Source organism: Gymnoscopelus braueri (assembly GCF_963280865.1).
Source record: "Gymnoscopelus braueri genome assembly, chromosome: 2".
Lineage (NCBI taxonomy): Eukaryota > Metazoa > Chordata > Actinopteri > Myctophiformes > Myctophidae > Gymnoscopelus > Gymnoscopelus braueri.
In genome coordinates, this window is record NC_137604.1 from 59,669,139 (window position 1) to 59,696,638 (window position 27,500).

The 27,500-nt window shown below is 40.7% G+C and overlaps 1 protein-coding gene across 1 annotated transcript in view; it reads right to left on the reverse strand.

The window, feature by feature from the left end:
- The window catches only part of LOC308106220 (uncharacterized protein), a 100,240-nt gene that overhangs the window by 71,451 nt on the left and 1,289 nt on the right, over nt 1-27,500 (reverse strand).

Below are 27,500 nucleotides of genomic sequence, written 5' to 3' on the forward strand. Positions count from 1 at the left end.
ATTAAGATTATCCTCTCTCGTTAGACTAAAAGAAGAGCTGAGGAACACTGCAACGCACACACACACACACACACACACACACACATACACACACACACACACACACACACACACACACACACACACACACACACACACACACACACACACACACACACACACACACACACACTGTGTGTGTGTGACACTGACACTGACACTGTGTGTGTGTGTGTGTGTGTGTGTGTGTGTGTGTGTGTGTGTGTGTGTGTGTGTGTGTGTGTGTGTGTGTGTGTGTGTGTGTGTGTGTGTGTGTGTGTGTGTGTGTGTGTGTGTGTGTGTGTGTGTGTGTGTGTGACACAACGGCAGTGCAGCAGTGGCAGGGCGGCAGTGGCTCAGGGGTAGAGTGGCCGGATGGGAACCGGAAGGTTCCCAGTTCGATCCCGGGCTCCCCCAGAATTAGTGTCGAAGTGTCCTTGAGCAAGACGCTGAAATTGCTCCCGATGAGCAGGCTGGTGCCTTGCATGGTTTCCTCTGCCATCGATGTGTGAATGTAATGCACAATCTATGTACAGCGCTTTGGATAAAAGCGCTATATAAATGCACCATTTACCATTTACAACTGCTCCCAATGAGCCGGATGGATGCATGGTTTCATCCACTGTCCGTGTGGGTATGTGAATGTAATGCAGATTGTAAAGTGCTTTGGATAAAGACGCTATCTGTGTAAATACAACATTTACACACACACACACACGACAGGTTGCAGCACAACATTTTGGCGGAATCCTCTTCTCTTTCTTTTTCCTCCTCAATTGTTATTTTAGTTTTGGGTGAGAGATCTCTAGTAGTCCATTTACCAGGCTTTGTTTTGTTTTGGATCAGTTTAGTTTATCTTTGGTTTTGGTAGTTTAGTTTCACAGGGAAGAGCCATGGGTTCACATCGTCGCATTGGTTGGCTCAGTGGCTTCCCCACGTTGTTTTGTTTTGTTTTGTTTGGCTGGATTTTATATCCGACCGCTTTTGGTTTGTTTTCTTCTGTACTTTAAGGGTGGGTTTCTTCTTTTTCAAAACTATAAAAACCTGTCTTTTTGGCTAGGTAGTAGGTACTCAAGGTCTTTGTGTCCTTTCATATACTCATATGTCCAAAACTGTTACTTTTCAGGATTCAAATTCAAAAACAGCACAAGTAGCAGATCTACAAGCTCAAAACGGTCAATCTTCTAGATCTTCTACTTTTTTATTTAAGCTATTTTTTGGTCTTTTTCTTCCTTTATTTGATAGTATACAGTAGACTGACAGGAAACGGGGAGAGAGAGATGAGGAGTGACACGCAGCAATGGTCGTCGGGACCGGGACTCAAACCCGCGACAGGCTGTCAGGCCGCATCAGCAGCCTAGGTGCCCGGACCACTACGCCAGCCGTGCGGGCCAGATCTGCAACTTTTGATGCTTTTGTCTGACGCTGTAGTATGATCAAAAAGCTGCGTTCATTTACAAAAAAAACTCAAAAAGTTCAAATATGGATATAACAGGTTTCTGTTCCATCTCTATGAGTCTTTAGTTGTTCAGACTGAGGTCATAGCAGCAGTGACAATATGCCACAGTATCTGGCTCTTTAGCTGTAATAAATGTGTAGGTGTTTGTGTGTGATGTTACCTCTTAGATATGTGGCCAGATTTGGCCTGATAATTAAATAAGCTTGTAAACAATGTAATGAAATACTTTAATAGGGCAGAAAAGTCTCTCTCTCTCTCTCTCTCTCTCTCTCTCTCCCTCTTTCTCTCCCTCTTTCTCTCTCACTTTCTCCGTCTGTCGCTGTCTCTCTAAAAGGACACGTGTGTTGCAGGACTGGGAGCTTTGCTGTAAGTACAACCATGTAAGAAAGCACGTCCAGCAGGCTATCGAGTATTGACACGCACAGAACAGTTTTCATATAAAAACAAAAACAACAGTAAGGGCTGGTGGTCATAAACTACATGACTCAACCCACACACACACACACACACACACACACACACACACACACACACACACACACACACACACACACACACACACACACACACAGATGTGTATTATAACACTTTTACTTTGTTAAAATGTACTTAAAAGGCAACTTTGCCGATTTCGCACCCAAACCCTATTTTAATGAAGCTGAGGACATAATAAACATTAAGTTGGACTTGGAGTGTGTTTTGCGTTTTTTCCCCTGTGTTTTGATATTTTGACGCTCACCGGTGGCAAACTATAGCACCGGAAGTCTATGAGAGCCGGCTTATGAACAAACGCTATTTCTGAACGATTGCGACCGTCATATACGTAATCGGTACAGGAATATAAAAGAAGACGTATCACAGATTGTTTTCTACTTGTTCACTTGTTTTTTGATGTGCACACTATATAAATGTATTGAGGTATCTAAACAAAGGCAGGTATCGTTTCTGGCTCGGTAGTATTGCGAGATTTGGTTGTCAGACTGGCAACGATGGACATTCTCGCGATACCTTGGCACGTTCATAAACATACTTTTTCTTCTTTAGATACCTCTATAAAATTAAACAGTGTGCAGATTGAAAAGCAACACAGCAGAAAACAATGTGATATGTCTTCTTTTATTTCCCTGGGCCGAGTATTTTACAAAGGTCTCAGTCATTCAGAAATAGTGATTATTTACAAGCTGATCCATCTGGCTCTCATTGACTCCAATGTATTCCATCGAAGTCCCAGCTGCAGTTTGCCACCCAGTGCAACAAATCTGCCGGCTAGAATTGCCGGATAGAGAAAATGACGTCGGCGACCTTTCCTTAATTTAGCTTCTTTGGTCTACAATGGACTACACTACAGCCCATGTTTCCTGTAGTTCCAGTCAGACCTTCTCCTCCAGCTGATGTCAATCACCTTGTTAAGACTGCTCTATGGTGTCAGTTAACTTGTCTAGCAGCACCTCCACAGTGAAGGGCACCATGACACTCCCACAATAACTTTAGAAGATATGTATACACACCATCTAACCACCTTAACCCATGTTATACACTGTTAATTCATACCCTATAACCCTAAAATGAACCCTCGCCACTACAGTACATCCCTAACCTTAACCTTAACACTTACTAGATATATCGGCCAGACAATGATATCAGCCTTTATTTAACGACATCGATATCAACAATTATGCAGCCGATGTAACCACTTTCAACCTGGCATCACTATTTTGTCATTGCATTTTCAAAAGATTTTTAAAATATTTGCGACGCATTGTGAGCTTATAAATCAGCTAATTTAGAATTTCATATTTTTGTAAAACAATAATCAAATCTAAAATAATTGATTTAGCCATTAAATACATTAAATTATAAATAGCGGTCAAAACATTGGTACGGCTCTCCTAAATCAGGATCGGTATTAGACCATAAACGGGCATGGGACGGGCTAACACACTTACCCTAATGTTAACCTTAACCTGTACCTAACCGTGACCTTAACCTTATAACTTAACCTTATAACTTGACCTTAACCTTAACCTAAGGTTAAGTTTGAGCTTAAACACAATTCCTGACCCTTAAAACAGAGCTTTGGAAAATGAGAACTGTCAAAATGTCCTAACTTTATAAAACAGGCAGCACACGCACACGCACGAGCACACGCACACGCACATGCGCACACACACACACACACACACACACACACACACACACACACACACACACACACAGAGTCACAGGCGCAGTCTGGGTGACCGCGAACTTTTGGAATTCTAAAAATGCTTCAAAAGTTTATACAGAAAAACAATGTTAATCTGAACAGCATGCCCAATTGCCCATAACATAATGTGTGCACGTGCTCACAGCCGCACACACACACACACACACACACACACACACACACACACACACACACACACACACACACACACACACACACACACACACACACACACACACACACACACACACACACACACAGAGAAAGATGATGGGGACGGGACTGGATGTAATGAAAGTGAACGGATGATGAGAGAGGAGGGGAGGAATGAAAACAGTAGGACATCTCTGGAGAAGCAGATGATATAGAGAGAAGAGTGGACGGAAGAGTCGAGAGGAAGGCATGTCTCTACTGGTGGGGTTTCTGCTTTTCACACGTTTTTCTGGGTCTTACGTAAACCCATCTGCCTTGCACTTCTCAACACCCCCCCCCCCCCCCCACACACACACACACACACACACACACACACACACACACACACACACACACACACACACACACACACACACACACACACACACACACACACACACACACACACACACACACGTGAGCACACACACACGTGAGCACACACACACGACTGGCATAATGGAGTCTGAGCCCCAGATGTCTGAGAGTGTTGCCCAGCCCTTGTCAATCAGTTCATCTGTCTCTGCATGCGTTCTTCCATCCGTCATGCACGTGCGTCTGTCTGAATAACCAGTGGCGTGTTCTATACGGTGTTATGCTATATATACGTAGCATGACGCGCAGATTTTTTTGTAACTCAGTACGTTTACTCAAGTACTGTACTTAAGTACAATTTTGAGGTATTTTTTACTTAACTGGAGTATTTCCAATTTGTACTACTTCTACTCCACTACATCTCAGAGTCAAATATCATACTTTTTACTTCACAACAATTATTTGAAAGCTTTAGTTACTCGTTACTTTGTAGATTTGTATTATTATTACAAAACACACTAACCACTTCAGCCTTAAGGTCCTTACACACTGGGGCGAATTCTTCATGCGAATAAATACGTTTATTTTTAAAACCTTATAAAGTCAATGCAAGCGTCCACATCAGTTTCGCGAAGCCAGTATGTACGAGTGCCAGCCACATAAACACAAGAACACATAAAATATATATTCCTGTGCCAGCAGCACTGCTAAGCAGCTATGTACTGTATGATGCCCCCTATTCAGACTGCTGCCTGGTGATATGATGAGAACAATCTTGTGAACGATGCACATACTGTACAGCACTGTTTCCCAAACGGTAACATTTGTGGGTCGCGGACACATTTTTATGGGTCACACAAGTAACTATCCCATCACATTTTGTTTTAAATTATTGTTATTTCAAAACATTTAAAAAAAACATTAAAAACAAAACTGTATGTGTGTGCGTGTGCGTGTGCGTGTGCGTGTGCGTGTGCATGTGCATGTGCGTGTGCGTGTGCGTGTGTGTGTGTGTGTGTGTGTGTGTGTGTGTGCGCGCTGTTTAAGGGTTAGGAATTGTGTTTAAGCTCAAACTTAACCTTAGGTTAAGGTTAAGGTTAGGTACAGTTAAGGTTAGGTACAGGTTAAGGTTAGGTACAGGTTAAGGTTAGGTATAGGTTAAGGTTAGGGTCATTTCAAAACATTCCCAGAAAAATTTAACTTTTGTGAATTAAAAACAGATTCAAAGATTTTTTTTTCAAAAGAATTTCATGAATGATTGAAAGAAAATCAAATAAATTCCATAAATTGCGATGCGTCGTGAGCTTTTAGATCTGCTATTTTCACTAGTTTGCGGTTCCGGCCAAACATCTGATTTCTCTTTTGGGTCTTGACATGAAAAGGTTTGAGAACCACTGCTGTACAGTACACTATACAGTCTCCCATTCCCAGCATTGCTGGGGTAATGCCTACAGTAAAAAGATTTGGCTGCAGGCTGTGTACAGTAGTATTATTACAACTCCTGCCAAAGCATGACTGCCTGCTCAAAGGCATCTTTACTCTCTCTACAGTTAAAACACACTAAACTTTACGACTGTCAGGTGAACTGTTACTATTACACAGTTAAAGGGATAGTTCACCCAAAACATTACTTTTTGTATCGATTAGTCACCCCATGGAGACTTTTTTAGTTTGTGTCACATTCCTAAGCCAATAATTTGATGACCAGCGGACCGGTAGGCAGCGTTTCCGGTAGGAGACACAAAGGAGACTCTTTGTGTCTCCTACCGGAACCGCTGCCGGTCATCAAATTATTGGTTTAGGAATGAGACAAAACCCCAAAAATATCCATGAATTCAAGTCTCCATGGGGTGACTAATCGATGGAAAAAAAGTCACTTTGGGGGTGAACTATCCCTTTAAAATGTTGTGAAAACGTACAACTAAAAATACATATCGTTGCTGTCGGGCAGCAACCTCTTATCTCCATATTTTGACTTTGAGTTTATTCGTAAATTAACGCCCTACTAATCATACTACAGCGTCACACAAAAGCTTCAAAAGTGCCAGATCTGCAAGCTTGAAACACGTTTTGAGCTTGTAGATCTGCTACTAAAGTAACTTGTTTCGGACATAATAGAGGTTTCCACAGAGATGATATGCAATAAAAACACAACAAAGCAACACAAATTATACATTAACACAAACTCAAGTTTGTATTCATGTTAATTGCTTTATTTGCACAAGGTTTGAGGTTACACTTTTTTTCTCTCCCCTTGAGGGGAAATATTTCCGACCGCTTCCGTGAACAAAGTATGGTGGTTGTGTTGCGTCGTCTCTCAGGTCTATAAATCAACTGGCTTGCAGGAGTAAACATGATCGTAATTAACCCATTCAATCCGGGAACGCATCTGTGTCACTTTAGATTTCTTTGGCTATTCAAAAATAGCAGATATACAAGTTGACTGAGTGCCGCACTATGAGCTTGTAGATCTGCTATTTTTGAAAAATCGTGAAATTGTGTGCAAATCTGAATATATATATATTTTTAAGCGAACATTTGTAACTCAAATGTTTGCTTCTGGGGATGTCCCTGGAACAAAATATTTTACAAATGTTCGCTTTAAAAAGTAAATATTCAAAGATTTGCACAGATTTTCACGATTTTTCTAATCTACAAGGTCATAGTGCGGCACTCGGTGCCGCGCTATGAGCCTGTATATCTGCTATTTTTGAATAGCCTAAGAAATCTTAAAATGACAGCGATGCGTTCCCGGATTGAATGGGTTAAACGTGAGAGGATCCTAGCAGCCACAGCCAAGGTTTTGTGTACTTTTTAAACCACTTAAAACCTTCTGTACGTAGTTGAACACCCCCAGGGCTGATAGGGCTCTGCACTAAGGCCCCTCCTGCTGTCGTTATAGATACTAAATATCTCAGCTGAAAATAGGTGATCTACAAGCTCAGAGCTTGTAATATAAAATATATGAACATTTTTCAACATGGAATGATTATGACGATTATCACAATTATGCAAAAAATCATTGCAGATTATTAGAGGATTATGTACTAATTGTGTGACAGGCCTAAGCAGATCACAGTTCCACATACAGCCATAGTTTACATACATACATACATACATACATACCAGCTACTGACTGGCAGCAGCGTGTTCATATGAATGCAGGAGAGGACAAGATGAGACATGGAGGCTTTCTGTTCCTATATGAAACACTGGAGCCTAGTGTTTCTCTGAATATGCTGTACCAGCCTGCATACTTACAGTGGTGGAAGAAGTACTCAGATATTTAAAATAAGTCAAAGTAGCAATACCACAATATAAAAATACTCTGTTACAAGTAAAAGGCCTGTGTTCAAAATGTTACTTGAGTAAAAGTGCTAAAGTATTGGCATCAAAATATACTTACAGTACCAAAAGTAAAAGTACTAAAATGTTTGAAAATAGCAGATCTACAAGCTCACAACGTGTCGCGATGCGACACGTTGTGAGCTTGTAGTTCGGCCATTTTCAAATAGTCTATGTATAAAATAGGGCTGAAGTGGTTGATGTATGTTTTATGATATAATAATTTATATCTGCAAAGTAACTAGTAACTAAAGTTTTAAAATAATTGTAGCGTAGTAACAGTACAACATTTGAGTCTGAGATGTACAGGAGTAGAAGTAAAAGTACTTAAAATTGGAAATGCTCCAGTAAAGTAAAAGTACCTCAAAATTATACTTAAGTACAGTACTTGAGTAAATGTACTTAGTTACTTTACACCACTGGTACACGTGTACCTGTATATACAATGTACCAGCCCATAAGCAACGCCTGCATACTTCTATACTCTGTATATATGCTGTACCAGTCCATAAGCAACGCCTGGATACTTCTATACTCTGTATAGACCAATTATTTGTTTACCAACATTGAGACTGAACGCACAGGTGATTGTTTCATGCAATCAATTCCCAACATATTGTTTCGGGGTGTGCTGGTTTCAGTTCATTCAACCTCCTCTTGTGTGTTGGCTAGTGAGGCGCGTCCTAGCGAGACATGACAGAATGGGTTTCATTTGGTGCCGGCCTGCGCGCACATACTGGTTCTTATCAGTGTGACGTCGTCTGTTAAGGGGTCTATATATGCTGTACCAGTCCATAAGCAACGCCTGCATACTTCTATACTCTGTATACATGCTGTAAGAGTCCATAAGCAACGCCTGCATATCCAATTCAATCTTTATTTCAGACTCAACGTCCATATCACATACAAAATGACAAAATACACAACGATAAATAAGATTAAAAACAAAAACAAATGAAAAACATAAAATCAGTCCAACTACAGCTAGCCACACATATGCTCACAGTCTGTAGAGGCTGTTGCGCCAATGTCTCCAAATCATGGAAGAGAACCGAGTAGAACTCTTCACAGGGTTAATTAATATCGTAATAACATGATTGTCAGACTCTAATAGCCGACATGAATTTGTACATTACATTTCTTAAACGGGCTTCTTGACAGGTATTCTTGACCCATAAGCAACGCCTGCATACTTATACAACATGCACGAATGCATGCATGCAGGCACACATGCACACATACACAAATGCAGAAACACATACTAAGAAACACACACAAAGACACACACACACAAAGACACGAACACACACACACACACACCAGGAGATGTTCACATGGTCTCCATCAGTGTCTCGGTGGTGGCCTCTGATCTGTGGCTGAGGCACTATGTTCACACACACACACACACACACACACACACACACACACACACACACACACACACACACACACACACACACACACACACACACACACACACACACACACACACACACACGCACACGCACGCACACGCACACACAGACACACGCACGCACAGCCTGTCAAATATAAGTGGTAACACAAAGCAGAGCAACTGGTGCCCGAGTACAAAGAGATTATAGGAACGTGATCCCATGTTAGTTTGACAAAAAGTAGGACAGAGAATGAAATATGAGAGGATGAGAGAGAGACAGAGAGAGAGAGAGAGAGAGAGAGAGAGAGAGAGAGAGAGAGAGAGAGAGAGAGAGAGAGAGAGAGAGAGAGAGACAGACAGAGAAAGTCCCTTTGAATTGAGAGAGAGAGAGAGAGAGAGAGAGAGAGAGAGAGAGAGAGAGAGAGAGAGAGAGAGAGAGAGAGAGAGAGAGAGAGAGATGACAGAGAGAGAGAGAAGCTGGAGAGACAGGAGAAATCAGGAGAAAAAAAGTCCCTCTGAATTGAGAGAGAGAAAAGAAAGAGTAGAATGAGATAGAGAGAGAGACAGAAGAGAGAAAGAGAGAAACAGTCTGAGAAGAATGTCTCTCGCTCACACCCATAACTCTGGTACCTTTGTTCTTGGTGTATAATTGGGGGTTGACTGTTCCTTGTTGTTCTAACTTCAACTTTTATGACAGTACTGTATATCAGTGTTTTTCAAACCTTTTCATGTCAAGGACCCCCACATTGATACTGTATTTGGCCGTGGACCCCCATATGATAATACTTTGTGCCAGGAACACAAGAAGTGTTGAGGCAGAAATATCAGAGAGTGGGCTCAACTGGGGAGATCTAGAAAGAACCGCTAAAAACTGAGTGAAATGGAGGACATTTGTCAACGGCCTATGCACCCTGGAGGAGCAAAGGGCTTAAGTCAAAGTTAAGTCAAGCCAGGAAGAATATTTTATATGAAAATGTTTTTAAAATATTCCAAAAATGTCGATTTTTGTTTTCAAGATTCAAAATCATTTTTTCAACATTCTTTGAAAATCTATTGTAGAACAGCAAGTTTTGAGATAACTGAATATATATATATAAATATATATAAGACTGATTTTGAGGCTTTTGATGATTTTGCTGGGGACTAAATTTGACATTTTTAACACAAGTCTTCTCGTCTGGAGTTTCCTGGCACAAAACATTTTCAGATGGGGGTCCGCGGCCAAATATATAACAATTTGGGAGTCCTTGACAATGACAGAGAGAGAGGAGAGAGAAAAAGAGAGAGAATGAGAAAGAGAGAAAAGAGACAAGCAACATAATGAGAGAGAAAGAGAGAGAAAGAAAAAGGTACTGTATAGAGACTGAAGGAGGGAGAGAGAGAGAGAGAAAGAAAGACAGACAGGGAGAAAGAGAACGAGAGATAAGCTAAAAATGCTGACGTTTAGTACTTTGAAGTAGAGAGTTACAGTGTGAGAGAAATGTGAACACACTTACAGTAAACAGGCATACGCACGCACGCACACACACACACACCTGTCACTACAGTACAACACACAACTGATATAGAAATCCCCCAATAATATGAGGTTGTGTGTGTGCATGCATGTTACGCTGCATGTTTGCCATGCACACACAGACAGACACACACACACACACACACACACACACACACACACACACACACACACACACACACACACACACACACACACACACACACACACACACACACACACACACACAGGACAGTGAAACAAGCGTGCAGACGAGAGCGAGTGGAAAAGCGTGGCATTTCTGGAAACCAGATGTTGTGTGTGTGTGTGTGTGTGTGTGTGTGTGTGTGTGTGTGTGTGTGTGTGTGTGTGTGTGTGTGTGTGTGTGTGTGTGTGTGTGTGTGTGTGTGTGTGTGTGTGTGTGTGTGTGTGTGTGTGTGTGCGCGCGCGCGTGTGTGTATGTGTGTGTGTGTGTGTGTGTGTGTGTGTGTGTGTGTGTGTGTGTGTGTGTGTGTGTATGTATGTGTGCACGCGCACACAAGTGTGTGTTTGTTTGGTTATGAGAACCTTGGGCACAATCTAGCAGCGGTTAGACGTGTGTGTTAGTGATTAGTCTGTAATCATTTCAGTTAACAGTAAAGAATGCAATAACATGTCTGCAGGGAGAAACAAACAGGTACTAATGTCTATTTTAGAAGTCCCATTACAGCCTCCTAACGCCACCGCAACACACACACACACACACACACACACACACACACACACACACACACACACACACACACACACACACACACACACACACACACACACACACACACACACACACACACACCATTATTACCATTCTTCACCTGTTTCTCCCCTTCACTCTTTCCTTCACTGCTATCACTCTTCTACAGAGGGATCTCCACTGATCTCATTCCCCCCTGATTCGGCACAAACATGGGGATGAATTCATTCCACTATTATGTGGAATGCCCTACCACCAGCCATCAAAAAGTGTGACTCCCTCCCCTCCTTCAAAACCACCATAAAAGAGCACCTGTCTGCAATTTACAACTGGACCTAGACAAGTCTTCCAGCCAAAAATAAATGACCCCCCACAGTTTTCTGTGAATATACTTTTACTGCTCCTAGAATTGATGCCTTCCTTTATTGTATGTCTTTATATGTCTTGATGAATTGAATACACAGGACCACAATGGAAACAAGCCCTCAGGGATTTTTGTGTTATCCTTTTAGCATGATTGTTTAACTGTACCTCTGTGCTTATTGCAAACTGTTAATAAAGTATTCAATCAATCAATCAAAGGGGTGGAACAGTTAATCGAACTAATCGACTTAATCGATTATGAAGAATAATCGATACTCGATGCGTTGTGAGTTTGTAGAGCGGCTACTTTCTGTGTTTTTTTGTGTGACACACCCATTGCACAGCAAAGTATACAATAGGGCTTACAGTATCTGTATGTGGTTAATCAGACTAAACAATTTAGTAAGTTACAGAAAATCAATAAGTTTAGTTTATTTATGTTCCAGTCGTTTACATTTCCAGTTAACACATTTCTTTCCCATACAAAACATCCTAAATTCATCAAAACATTTCTGCTTTTTTGTGTGTGGCTTTTTCTGCCTTTATTGATAGTATAGTAGACTGACAGGAAATGGGGAGAGAGAGATGGGGAGTGACACGCAGCAGAGGTCGTCGGGATCGGGATTCGAACCCACGACACGCACAGTGTTGCCAGATTCTGTGAGAGAAACAAGCAACCAGGTCTAGGAAAACCAGCCCAAAAGAAGCGACTATGGGCCACATGAGCACTTTAACATATGCATCAGATATTTGAAAATAGCAGATCTACAAGCTCACAACGCGTCGCATCGCATTGCAGATCGGCTATTTTCAAATAAAATCTTGCGGGGAAATTATAATAAGCAGATCTGGCAACCCAGGACACGCATTGCAGCCTAGGTGCCCGGACCGCAAGGCCAGCTCTCTGGGCCTACAGCCTTTGTTTTGACTGAAAAAAAAGGTATAGACTGAAGCCTAAGCTTATTATGTCTACGCCTTTGCAATTTAACTTACAAATACACCTTGCCCAAGTATTCAAACAAATCAATTCATGTAACTAATTTCCATTCGACTGTCTGTGAGAATTAGAATTAGAATCGTTTCACGTTGATGTGTTGATTTGTAAGTAAGTAAGTAGGTAAGTAAAATAATGGACAGTTGCATGCATTGAAGGAAGCATGAGCTCAGTTCGGCGCTCTCGCTCGCCCCCAGGCTGGCAGAGGGAGAGTAGCGCCCAGGATTACAGCTTAGGTAATGGGTGAAAAAATGGGTGACAAAAATAGTGGGATAAAAATGTTGAGAGAAAAAAAGAATGGACAGTTGCAGCCCAGCTACACTCTTTCACAGACTCTATATCTGTCCTTTCTTTGCATTTTCTCTGACCATAACCCCCCCCCCCCCTCTCCTCTGAGACGGCTGCCGACGCATAATAATAAAATGATGCGAGATGAAAAGAAAAGGACAGAGGGCAGCGAGCGAGGGAGGAAACAGGAGGAGGAGAGAGAGAGAGAGAGAGAGAGAGAGAGAGAGAGAGAGAGCAGTCGGAAGGGCAGAGATGGAGGGATGCATGCCACATGTGCGTCTCTCTCTCTTCCTCTCTCTCTCTCTCAACTCAGCTGGCTCTGATCAAAAGAAACACACTGGATAGGCTCTCCTGCTGCCTCACATACACACACACACACACACACAAGCACACACACGCACACGCACACACACACACACACACACACACACACACACACACACACACACACACACACACACACATGCCCATATCACACGTGAACGGTCAACAAAAAGTACAGGAGATACGTGAAGAAATGTGAAAGTATAGAATTAACTGTGCATAGCAGATAGACAGACAGACAGACAGACAGACAGATTATCTTTGTTTTTGTTTTTTAGGAGTTGGGAATGTTTCAGCGGAATTCATCGTCTCAGTTCTCATACACTCCCCCCCGCCCCCCCTCACCACACAAACCACACAGGATGGCAGGCTCCATATATAGTCACTCCAAGAAAAGCCACACTAAAAAAGACCCCCCCGAAAACAACAAAGTTGGAACATGGCGAGTTCTTTAATCAGCAGGACACGCTGTTTTGTCATAATGGTGGAAGGCTGGAGTCTGCTCAAATACTGTATCATTGCTGCCGGGCAAAACCCTCTTATCTCCATATTCAAACTTTTTCTCTTTTTTTGTAAATTAACGCCCTACTTGATCATACTACCGCTTCACACTAAAGCATCAAAAGTAGCAGATCTGCAAGCTCGTAACGTGGTGCTTTGTTTTGAGCTTGTCGATCGGCTATGTTCAATGAAAGCTTTCCCCACAATAACAGAAAACTGAAAATACACTAGTATAGAGCCCTGAGGGACTCCGGTCAACCATATGGGGTTAAGTCATAGAATCCTGACATGGTGCAATGTTCTGCAGTCCATCAAATGCCCTCATATCTTATTGTCAAGGTTTCTTCCTTCCTGTCAAATGTTAAGTGCTCTGCACTTCCCTACAAGCATTCATCTGTGGTCTATATGACGTATATACGGTTGGTAAAATGACACAAAATCTGTCTCTGAAGCAGTGAAGCTGAAGCTTCATTTAAAGACATGGAGCATTTTAGCAGTCTATTTCATTTTCTTATTTAATTCTCCAACCCGTAACTTGTGTCATTCATTGAAGCACTGCACAAGCATGAAAAGTAGCAGATCTGCAAGCTCGAAACATGGTCGCGAAGCGACGCGTTTTGAGCACGGGGTCCGTGGCTAACTGGGGGTCCTTGAAATTCAAAAGGTTGAGAATCACTGAACATATAGCCTACTGTACCATCGAATCACTTTCTGGTCTCTGAACTCATCTGGATCACAATGATTCAGGAATCAAAGGACCAGTGAAGTCCATCTTTTAAACAGACTTTGTTTGGGAAAGAAGCTGAGGGACTCATTTTCTCTCCTGCCTTTGTAGGCGAAATGAAAGAAAGAAAGAAATGAAGCAGAAAAGGCCACATGCTGTGTGTGGTAATTTTATTTACAAAAGGCAGTGGTTTTGTTCAATGGGGGAACGGGTACAGTTTACTGCCCTTGGTCCTGCTTTTCTTTAGTGAAACAGACAGCAGGAAAGCTGCGAGGAAGAATAGCACCAGGGAGGAACAGGCGGGATTTGACCCTCATGTCTTCAGAGCATCTCAAAGGAATTGTCTTTTTTCCTACAGAGACAAAAAAACAACAATGCAAATGTCTCATACTTGCACGTTTCGCATCCCCACCAGACCAGATACAGACACACGCGCGCGCACACACACCCGCGAACAGCCTTATTCCATGCAGTTGAAGCACAAGGGGGCGAGGGGGCGGTGCTGGCGGGCTATGTTAGTGCAGTGAGTGGCAGTTGGGGCAAACGCAGTCCCCACAACATCATTTACGATTCTGTGCCTATCGGTACATAACTCGGACGGCGCTTAGTCGACTAGCAGACCATCGGCCGGTCGTCGCGGGCATTCGCGCCTGGAGGCGCTCGGGCGCGATTCCTCGGCCTCAAGGTCTGCTGAGTCGGCACGCCTCTGTCATGGTCCAAAACTATACTTTATCTGCGAAAAAAAGTAGTCCGCGGTTGTTTGAAAAAGTTATGTCCCAAGCGGGAGTCAAACCCAGACTCCCAATGGTAGTGGATGGGGAGTCCAATGATTATCGAAGTGCGCCACTGAGGCTGGTGCTTGTATTCCCTGGTTGCTATTTTCTTGTTGTCGTCCTCGCATCAAAGCCTCGCCTCGCGGCCCCGCGCCTAAAAACAAGCGCCCCCCTTCCAATTTACCTGGAATGCCAATTTACCTGTGACATATATATATATATATATATAAGCATAAATGATTTATACATGCATGGTGTTCCGATCGGCACCAAACTTGGCACAAACACTGTTCAGGGCTCTGGTCTGCCAAGACAATAGTCACACCAGGGGCTACACGTGGCCCCCAGGCACCCTGTCAGGGGTCTCCGGGGGGGGGGGGAGGGGATGACAATAGTCACACCAAGAAACCAAAATTGCACCCATATGAGGAGCTACAGCAGTGTTTGACACTTCAAATGGCCATAACTGGGTGACAAAATTGCTCTGATCAGCGCAATAAAGGACTAGTTTGAAGATCAAGAAGATCAGAAAATCGAGTGCTCTCAAAGATTTGAAAAACATTGTTTTAATTTCAGCTGGTGTTTATAAGCTGCCCGATGTACTTTGATGGTGTGTTGCGTGGGAAAATAGCAGCTCTACAAGCTTAGTGCGACGCGTTGTGAGAGAGATCTGCCATTTTCAATATTTTTTAAAACATTTCCAAAAATTACAATTTCTGAACGTTTGTGAACATTTTTCAAAATTAAATATTCGCCTTTAAAGGAGAATTCCGGACTAGCCTTTTTCTTACCTTTATCTGATGTTATTATATATCCTAGAACGAGTGTTACAGTAGAACATTTTCATAACTCCATCCCGAGTTCACCGCAGCTGAAAATGTGAAAGATGGTCCTTGCGCTAAATCGCGTATTTTTATCGCTTGAAAAGTTCATATTGACAGAAAACTCTCCACAGTGTTTGTGTTAGATGCGTCCCTCCTTAAAGGGACACTTCACCCAAAAAAACCTTTGTTCACCCCATGGAGACTTGAATTCATGGATATTTTTTAGTTTTTGTCTCATTCCTAAGACAATAATTTGATGACCAGCGACTCGTTGTGTCTCCTACTCGTTGTGTCTCCTACCGGAACCGCTGCCGGTCATCAAATTATTGTCTTAGTATTATATTATTTGTGTGTTTTTTTTTTTTGTTTTTTTTTTCATTTAAAATCTTTCTTTAATAATATATATATTCTACTGTGTATACTTTATTTATTTTTTATTTTTTGACTTGTTTTCATTTTTCATTGCAATTGTGTCTTATTTGTTTGTATTGTCCTTTGTTTTAATGGTACAATGAGATACCAGGGTTGTGGCTCTTTCGGAGCGGGAACTTTGGGGGGGTGGGAGGGATAACATACATTCACTGTTTTTGGATGACCTTTATTATAGACCTGTATGTGAAAATATAAAATAAAAAAACCTTGAACAAAAAAAAAATTATTGTCTTAGGAATGAGATCCATGAATTCAAGTCTCCATGGGGTGACTAATCCATTGAAACAAAGTTTTTTTGGGTGAAGTGTCCCTTTAAGTCTTGCAAGAGGAGATTTCACCCGTGATTTCATCCAAGTCCGCTTGTAAACACTACGACGGCCCATTTGGGACAAAAACACTGTGGCATTTGAGCGTCATTATGAACGTCAGATATCAACAAAAAAATTAAGAATCTTCAAGCGATAAAAATATGCAATTTAGCGCAAGGACCATGGAGATGGAGTTATGATTTTCTTTTACTGTACCACTCGCTCTAGGATATAATAACATCAGATAACGGTAAGAAAAAGGATAGTCCGGGATTCTCTTTTAACCCATTAAGACCGGGAAAGATTTTTAGGTTTCTTTGGGCGATTTTTTGAAAAATCATGAAACATGTGCACATTTTTTATATATATTTGGGGGGTCCGCAGCCAAATACATATCATTTTGGGGTCCTTGATATGAAACAGTTTAAGAACCACCGATTAAAGCAACATACGTTTTTTTCCAAAAACTGTTAGGATTTAGAAGACATTTGTAGAATCCCCCAGAAGCAAAGATTTGAGTTACAAAACTTCACTTTGAAAAATATATATACAAAGAATTTTCACGATTTAAAAAAAAAAATTGCAGATCTACAAGCTCATAGCGCGGCACTCAGTGCCGCGCTATGAGCTTGTATATCTGCTATTTTTGAATAGCCAAAGATATCTAAAAATGACACACGGATGCGTTCCCGGTCTCAATGGGTTAATGACATTCCCAAAATAGGGATACATGGTTGAAAGCGGTTAAACCAAGAGATGAGACTGTAACCCCTCAAGCCATCTTGCTTCCATTTTATCCCAGAATAGATTTTTTTATATTTCACAGATTCATTTTAAAGCCGTAAATGGCTGGATTCCATGCTTACATAATGAGGCTGTGAGCTCGTCCTCCTGTCTTACATTAGGTTTCTTTTTTCCCCCCGTAAGTGACAGAAGCGCTTAAGGTCACAGTGTCACACCATATTTCACATATTTGACCGCAACTTGACCACGCTCCTCCAGAGACCAGGGACCATAACTCAAAGCCCACACCTTGACAGCCAGGTGTGTGATTGTGTGTTTGTGTCAGTGTGAGTGAGAGTGAGAGTGACATGAATGAGTACAGTGAAGTCTAATGACAGGTGTGACAGAGGAGTCATGGCCTTTTGGCATGAATGCAGTGGTGGTAAAAGTACTCGCGTCTTTTGCTTAAGTAAAAGTATCAATACTGCAGTGAAATACTCTGATACAACTAAGTAAAAGTCCGGAATTCAAAATTCACTTAAGTAAAAGTACAAAAGTATTGGTATAAAAATGTACTTAAAGTACCAAAAGTAGAAAGCACTCATTATGCAGAATGTCCTATTTCACAATGTATAACAATCTTTTGAAAATAGCAGATCTACAAGCTTGAGCTTGTAGATCTGCTATTTTCAAATGGCCGAAATGTATATAGTTGAAGTGTATGTTTTGTAATAATAATCCAAATCTACAAAGTAACTACTGTAGTAACTAAAGTTTTCAAATAATTGTAGTGGAGTAAAAGTATAATATTTGCCTCTGAGATGTAGTAGAAGTAAAAGTACAGAAATTTGGAAATACTCCAGTAAAGTAAAAAATACCTAAAACTTGTACTTAAGTACAGTATTGAGTAAATGTACTTATTAATGTACACATATGTTTGAAAGAGAGACAGATCAGGGCTGCAAACTATGGACTATTTTTGGGGTTATTATTCTATTGATTACTTTTCGATACATTTTTTGTTTCATTGTTTATATATCAACGAATCAATGCAAAAAAAAATCTTATAATTCACTAAATCGGTTAGTATATGATCAAACACTTAAAGGGATATTTCACTTTCAAACATGTTTGGGGTCATTTTATCATCTACTCAGGCTTTTGTGAACACCCCAGAAGGTTTTTAAGTTGCTTGATTCAGTATTTAGATATTCATTTTATCAGACACACGGGATACATTCATTGAAAACACCCTTCCTTGGTTCTGGTGACTCATACTGCCCTAATATGTGAGGGACCATGTTTTTTCGATTATTATTATTTATTTTAATTAAGTAAGTAATTGAAAAAACACGGCCCCCTAACACATTAGAAGGACAATATCAGTCACCAGAATCAAGGACGGGTGTTTTCGATGAATCTATCATGGTTAAAATGTGTTTGAAGTTACAATGGCCCCTCGGAAGGGGGTGTCTGATAAAATGAATAATCAAATATATAAATACTGAATCAAGCAACTTTAAAACTGTCTGGGGTGCTCACAAAAGCCTGTGTAGACGTTAACATGACCCCAAACTTGTTTTACCCTATACTTTGTCAAACATCAGTGCTGCACAGAAATGGTGAAAATAATCTAAAGACATTCCATTCTTTTTATTAACATTGATTATCAATATTTGTTTTAATAATCAATTCAATCGATTAGTAATAACTGTTGCACTCCTAGACAAAACCTAAGCAGGCCAACAGAATACTAGTGCGTAATGTATGTAGGTGTGTGTGTGTGTGAGTGGGGGGGGGGGGGTCACTGACTGCCAGGTGTGTGAGAGGCAACAGGGTTCAAACCGCTGACTTGGTTTGACCCCAGCTGACCCTGACCCGGGTTTAGAGCTCACCCACGACAACGGATGGTAATGACCTTCACAGACAGACAGCCAGTGGAGGGTGGGGCTCACTGTTACTGACTACTGTGTGTGTGTGTGTGTGTGTGTGTGTGTGTGTGTGTGTGTGTGTGTGTGTGTGTGTGTGTGTGTGTGTGTGTGTGTGTGTGTGTGTGTGTGTGTGTGTGTGTGTGCGCGTGCGTGCGTGCGTGCATGCGTGCGTGCGTGTGTGTGTGTGAATGTTAATGACTGATAAAGAACTACGAGAGGCTTCTGAGTGCCATCTGCACACACTGCACTGTTCCCTGTTCTCCAACAACCATATATCATACTGCATATTAGCCTCTAATTTGTGTTGAAATATTCTGCTCAGAACGCATGATCTATGCATGTGGCCTCAACCTCCAGTCAGCCTGCGAGTCATTGTCAGCCATCTACAGACCCACTGCTTCCCAAACAGTGGGTTGGGACCATACAGTGGAGGAAAAAGTACTCAAATTCTTTACTTAAGTAAAAGTACCAATACTGCAATATAAAAATACTCTGTTCCAAGTAAAAGTCCAGAATTAAAAATGTACTTGAAGTACCAAAAGTAAAAGTACTAAATATTTGAAAATAGCCGATCTACAAGCTCACAATGTGTCGCGATGCAACGCGTTGTGAGCTTGTAGATCTGCTATTTTCAAATAGCCTATGTATAAAATAGGGCTAAAGTGGTTAATGTATGTTTCATTATATCATAGTTTATTTCTGAAAAGTAACTCGTAACTAAAGTTTTCAAATAATTGTAGTGGAGTAAAAGTACAATATTTGCCTCTGACATGTAGTGGAGTAGAAGTAAAAGTATTGGAAATTGGAAATACTCAAGTAAAGTACAAATACCTCAAAATTGTACTTAAGTACAGTACTTAAGTAAATGTACTTAGTTACTTTCCACCACTGGGACCATAGACAGTAAAAAAGTATGGACAGTGCTACACCCATAGACTGTACAGACCGTAAATGAATCCTATTTTTGGTTGGGACCAAAGCAGGGGTGGGGAATTAATGCTATTGGTTGTGTAGCTTGTCAATCAAATCATCACAAGGTAGCCACGCCCGTCCTACAGCATACCCTACTTTATCATTAATGTAATAATTTACCAAAACGCATATCATGGTGATTGAAAGAAGACTTTAAACTAGCGCCTGGAAGCATGTAGTATTTATGACAATGTTTATTAACTCTTTGACTGCCAGAGTATTTTCATAAAGTACTCCCCCAGTGCCAGCAATTTTCGTGTTTTTTTATTTTTATATTTTGCATTTTTCTCATGAAAATAATTTAAGGACACATAATGTAAAGACCCAGCACAAATCCGCCACTAGAGCGCAGCACATGACAGCCTGATCATGTCGTTGGGTCTCTCTCACCCTTCTTCATAGATTAGACAAGGAAAAACATGAAAACGGATGTGACGTCCCCCCCATTGTTTTGATCGGCGAAAATTACGTTGTGATATACGACGGCGATGACTGATCGTCACCCAGACCATAGATTATAGAAGAGAACCGTTCCGTTTGTCCGTTATACCGTGTGAAAACCCGTTTATTTACCTATTTTGGACGAAAATGACTGGGGAAAAGAATCAAAAACCGGAAACGGAATCCAGGTCATGGAACCGGATGCAGATGTCCGTGAAGTAAGTGGAACTCGAGAATAACATTGAATATTAAGCAGCATAGCGCAATCAGAGATTAAACAATGAACGCGCGTCCAGCGCGTCGAGCGCGTCGACGGCCAACTGGACAAAGTAGCACTTGACGCGTTATCGCGTCGTCCGCAGTCAAAGAGTTAAGGTAATAAAATCAAGTGTAAAGTTTGGCAAAAACCCATCCGCTTGAATAGAGCCTAATTGCTTCTGACACCAGCAGAGACTACAGGCCATTCATATGAACTGTCTCTTCCTATACAGCCTCAATTTACAACCTGGAAGCTGGCCCCTTGGTCGAGACCCATGTGTGGGCCGCGGACCAACTTGTATGGGTCGCAAGTTAATATCCCCTTTTTTTCGTTTCCTACATTTAAAAAAAGTATTATGTATTATATTATTTCAAAAGATTTAAACATGTTTAAACAAACAAAATCATCGATTAAAAACAATCCCAACAATCCCAACGTTCAAGAAGTAGTGAACTTAGCAGATCTACAAGCTCACAACGTGGCATGAAGCGACTCGTTTGTGAGCTTGTAGATCTGCTATTTTCACTAGTTTGGGTCCCGGGCAAATCTACTGTAAGTCTAATTTCTCTTTTGGGTATCTTGAGGTAAACTGTTTGGGAACCACTGATCTACAGCATGTTGTAAATGTTAACAATGTGTACATGCTGTCTCCAGATGGCAAAAAAAAACAACCACCAACATTTTCTATCCAGAAGCTTTAAATAAATGACTCCATTAAACTATTTGGTACATCTGTAAGTCAGTAAATCAGCATGGACATGAAACATGCTGCACTGTCTTCATTAAAACCACAATATGCTTTCTGTACTGCTTCCTTCACATGCATTCATTTGTCTAATGATCAATAAAGCGTTCATTAAGCACTTGAACCCTAGCGTCCCTATTCTGGGGAGGAACACTGTGACGCTTTGCAAGCTTGTAGATCTGCTATTTCTGCCGAAGATATTTAGAACAGAGCAAAAGCAGGAGTGGAACATTCAGATAATCCAGTATCATTGGCAGCGAAAACATTTGGATTTGGAATCCATAGTGTAGCAGGGAATCACACATCGGTTTGTGTACACACGCCATCTGACCGGCGCCTCGCCAATAAATGTTTCGCAGGCTATGACGCAAATTTTTATTAGTTGACAGAAATGTTGAAACTTTGTATTTATTCAACACAATTTTACAATATTGGAGAACGTATGTGTCGTGTTTGGCCTACTGCAGCAATGAGATTTTTTTTTAAATGTGAAAGGAATAAACATTACGCATTATGCATTTCCATATACAGTATTTTGGTAAAGCTACAGGGAGCCCTTCCCTAGTGTGGGCCCCTGGAGCCGCGGGTTGCAGACCCCAGATTTAACCAAGGCATGCAACACCGGGTACATTTTACTAGTAACTTTATAAATTAAATATATTGTCAACTGACAATGTACTAAACAGGATTTATAGCGGTAGGGCAAACATTGTTTTCTTTTTTTGTAATCACTGACTTTTTAAATGTATTCCCTTCCTTTTTTTTGTTTCTTTTTTGTTTACATATATGTAACATTGTTATTTGTGTTATGATTACAGCTCTTTTAGGCGAGTTAATTATATCATTTGCCCCTCTTCATTTGCATTGTTAAAACCATGGGAGTCGAGGATAATACAATTTCATAATAATAATAATAATAGTAAACTTTACCGAGATAATTCATATAATGAACCAACCTACAGTACAGCATCAGGAGGATCTCTGCTGTACACACCACCACGCCTGTGGGGTTCTGCACAATATTGCACAGGTTAAAGGGGAACCTTTGGGCCCGTGTGTCAACATGCAGAAATAGAACCCGAGAAATAGAACATTTTGTCCACCAGAGGGTGATGCAAACACCAGACGTGGTAGAACATTGCAGACCTTGTGGTTTATAACTAATAGTTCTGAGCCAGGTAGTTAATACACGTTCTGTTCTGAGCCAGCCAGGTAGTTAATACACGTTCTGTTCTGAGCCAGCCAGGTAGTTAATACACGTTCTGCTCTGAGCCAGCCAGGTAGTTAATACAAGTTTTAAAAAGGCTTTACATAGCGTAACAGTTCCACTTCCTCAGCATCTTTTAGCGTGAAGCAGGTGGAGGCAACATGGTGGACTTGATGCCAAGTCACATTGTCTTGGTTACACTGGATGGAGGATAAAGGAAAATCTTTGTACTGTTGGTTTTGAGTTGACTTTGTTGCCAGATGGGTGGGGCTTGCTAAATAAGGAAATACAATTGGTGCCAGAAAGCTTATAGACGGCCGATGAACAAACGTGTGAAGAAAGGTGTGTGAAAGTTAAACGTTGTGAGGTTGAGAAGAATTGCTAACGCTGACACAGCTTTGATGCAGAAATGAATAATCACTACGTGGAAACAGAACCAGGTCCAGTGTTCACTGTCTGAGAGTTGGAAGCAGCATTTAGGCCTACATACAGTATGTGGGAAGATGGTTTGGTATGCTTTCAGTGTACAGTGATGCTCAGTTTGTTTCACAACAATGTACCATTACAGAGCAAAACTAAAACGTGTTAAAGGGCTGTAAGTGATATGTTTTGCTATTCCCATAGCAAATAAATGTAGGGTAAGTGATATTTTTGGGTCAAAACTAAAAGTTTGTTGTTAAAAGGTCAAAGCACTATATTCTGATAGTAATCATTGCTATACAACCTATAGGGTGTTTGTTCAGTCACAGGGGTCTCACTGTCTCTCCAGCTCTTTAATAAACAGAAAATACATGTTCAGGTAGGTGACAAAATGTCAGCCAATCAGGAGAGAGTACCCATTTATCAGCTTCATTTTTATAGTGTTCCTGTTCCAATTTTCTCTGCTCATTTCTTTGTGTCATCACTTCCAATTACACTTGTTTAATAATGTATCCTGATTGAGTTCTCTATCCTTATCGGATCAAATTGGTATCCTGACCTGAAAATGCATTTTCTGTTAAATAAAGATCTGGAGAGACATGGAGACTCCTGTTACTGAACAAACACTCTTTATGGCTTCATCTCAACACTAACTGGTCATAGCTCGATCCGTACCCTGGACAGCCCACTCCTCTGACTACATTTGATTCTTCACTTGTCCTATATGTATGTAGGCCTATATGTATTGCTTCTAACTTCGTATATAAGGATGTATTTGTCTTTGTTTCATGGTTGTTTACAGTTTGTTGCGTGTTGTTGTTCTATGTCTCAAAGTGGAACACAGTGGAAACAAGATTCGGCTTCGTTGTGTATAATCCATATTGTGATTTTTTTTAAACTGCCAATAAAGTATTCTATTCTATTCTAATATTGCTATTGAGTGTTTGTTCAGTAACATGCGTCTCCCTGTCTCTCCAACTCTTTCGTAAACCAATTCCATCCAATCAGGAGAGAGAAGAGAAGAGAAAAACTAAAAATGAGCTAAATTTGAATTGAAACACTATACAATTGAAGCTGATAAATGGGTTCTCTCTTCTGATTGGATGCAATTAGTGACTATCTGAAAATATGGAATATGTTCTGTTTGACAAAAAACATTTCTCTTTTTTTTTTAACCAAAAGAATATCAAATAAACCTACAAGTAAGACTTGTAGATTCTGTAAGACTTGTAGATTCTTACACACACACACACACACACACACACACACACACACACACACACACACACACACACACACACACACCACACACACACACACACACACACACACACACACACACACACACACACACACACACACACACACAAATGCATACAGCGGAGGGCATATGGGTTTCGTGCTACACAGCCATAACATCAGCCTACTGTACAGTCTTTAACCACAAACAGACAGACGACCAGACAGAAAGTAAACTTATGCCCTCGTGTCATGTGGTTCCAATGTACTTGCATGAATAATGACATGCAACCAGGCCAGGCCAGGCCAGGCCAGGCCATGCCATGCCATCGTGTACTCCACATGCTGTACAGTACATCCAAATAGTACTATAGGGCATAGCAGTGGCGGCCATTTTCTAGTATTTAGATATTTGATATGAATTGTATCAGCCACGCCCCCTTCCTATACAAACCCATTGTATCTTCAAACTCCATTTTAACTTTAATTTTCATCAAAAACACCCGTCCTTGGTTTTGGTGACTCATACCGCCCCCCTAATACGTGAGGGGGCCGTGTTTTTTCAATTACTTTTTTCATTTATTTTTTATATTTTTTTTGGAAAATGAAAAAAATATATATAATAAAAAAATAAAATAAAATAAATGAAAAAATGAATCGAAAAAACACGGCCCCTCACGCATTAGGAGGGCAGGGTGAGTCACCAGAACCAAGGACGGGTGTTTTCGATGAATCTAACATGGTTAAAATGGAGTTTGAAGTTACAATGGGTTTGTATAGGAAGGGGGCGTGTCTGATAAAATTCATATCAAATATCAAAATACTTAATCGAGCAACTTAAAAACTGTCTGGGGGGTTCACAAAGGCCTGAGTAGATGATAAAATGGCCAAAAGTTTTTTTGAAAGTAAAATATCCCTTTAAATGAATTGATATAAATATTTTTGGAAATGTCAATGGGAAAAATGCATTGACTATTTTGGAGTGGAACCAGAAAATGGCCGCCACTGCTATGCCCTATAGGTATATGCTGCTGCTGCAGGTATGGCAGAACAAGTCTAGACACAAAGGCCTAAAGGCAGCTGAGGCTGTGTGCCCATACACAGCTACACCATGAGCTCAGTGAACTCTCTTCAGTTCAGTGCGCTTCAAGCAGAGGTGGAAAACGTACTCAATTGTTTTACTTGAGTAAAAGTATCAATACTGCAATGTAGAAATACTCCAGAAGTCCAGAATTCAAAATTTACTTGAGTAAATTTACAAAAGTATTGGCATCAAAATGTACTTAAATTACCAAAAGTAGTAGTAATAGTAATCATGTAGTAATCATGCATCATTATTTTCAAATGATGAAATGTATTCAAAATCTTTTGAAAATAGCAGATCTACAAGCTCACAATACGTCGCATTGGCGACGCATTGTGCAGATCCGCTATTTTCAAATGGCCGAAATGTATATAGGGCTGAAGTGGTTAATGTATGTTTTGTAATAATAATCAAAATCCACAAAGTAACAGTAACTACAGTTTTCAAATAATTGTAGTGGAGTAAAAGTACAATATTTGCCTCTGAGATAGGTAGTGGAGTAGAAGTAAAAGTATTGGAAATTGGAAATACTGAAGTAAAGTACAAATACCTCAAAATTGTACTTAAGTACATCACTTGAGTACATGTACTTACTTTTCACCACTGGCTTTAAGCCTAGGCCTTACAGTGCAGGCATAAGCATATGAGCTCATACTGAGTTCACTTCAGTATGCTATATGCTATATAGATGGGCTTATTATGCCACCAAAATGTGGAATGCCCTACCCACAGCCATTAAAAAAGTGTGACTCCCTGCCCTCTGTCTAAACCACCATAAAAGAGCACCTGTGTGCAATTTACAACTGGACCTGGACAAGGTCTTCTAGCTTGCCAAAATAAATGACCCCCCCACTGTTGTCCCTGTAAATATATGTTTATGTTTAATGCTCCTAGTATTGATGATGGGGCTTTTTTTGTGTGGTAAAAATTTATTTATTGACAGTGTACAAACTACAAAGTACATCCATCCATTCATTGCCCTCAGGGGTTTTCGTGTTATCCTTTTAGCATTATTGTATAACTGTACCTTTTGCAAACTGTTAATAAAGTATTCAATCAATCAATGTTAAGGGGCTGTAGCCCAGGGCACCAAAACTCTGGGGGGAACCAAACCAAACACCTGGCCAAAAAATAAAGAATAATGGACTATTGCAGCAAGTAACAGCAGAGTAACATTGTCTCAGTGGTGGAAGAAGTACTCAGATATTTTTAGTAAAAGTAGCAATGCCAGAATATAAAAATACTCTGTTACAAGTAAAGGGCCTGTGTTCAAAATGTTACTTAAGTAAAAGTACAAAAGTATTGGCATGAAAATACACATAATGTACCAAAAGTAAAAGTACAAAATGTTTGAAAATAGCAGATCTACAATCTCACAATGCGTTGTGAACTTGTAGATCTGCTGTTTTCTAATAGCTTAGGTATAAAAAAGGGCTAAAGTGGTTAATGTATGTTTTATGATATAATAATTTATATCTGCAAAGTAACTAGTAACTAAAGTATTGAAAATTGTAAATACTCCACTAAAGTAAAAAATACCTAAGTAAATGTACTTAGTTACTTTACACCACTGCATTGTCCTGGGGCTGCTGACGTTGCAGTAAAATGGTCCATTTGGTTCCTAACTATCCTGGACCATCGCCCCCCCCCCCCCCCCCTTAAATGACCTGCTAAGTGATGACAGAAAGCATCTTGCATCGTCCAGATGTAGACAGACACACACACACACACACACACACACACACACACACAGACACAGACACAGACACACACACACACACACACACAC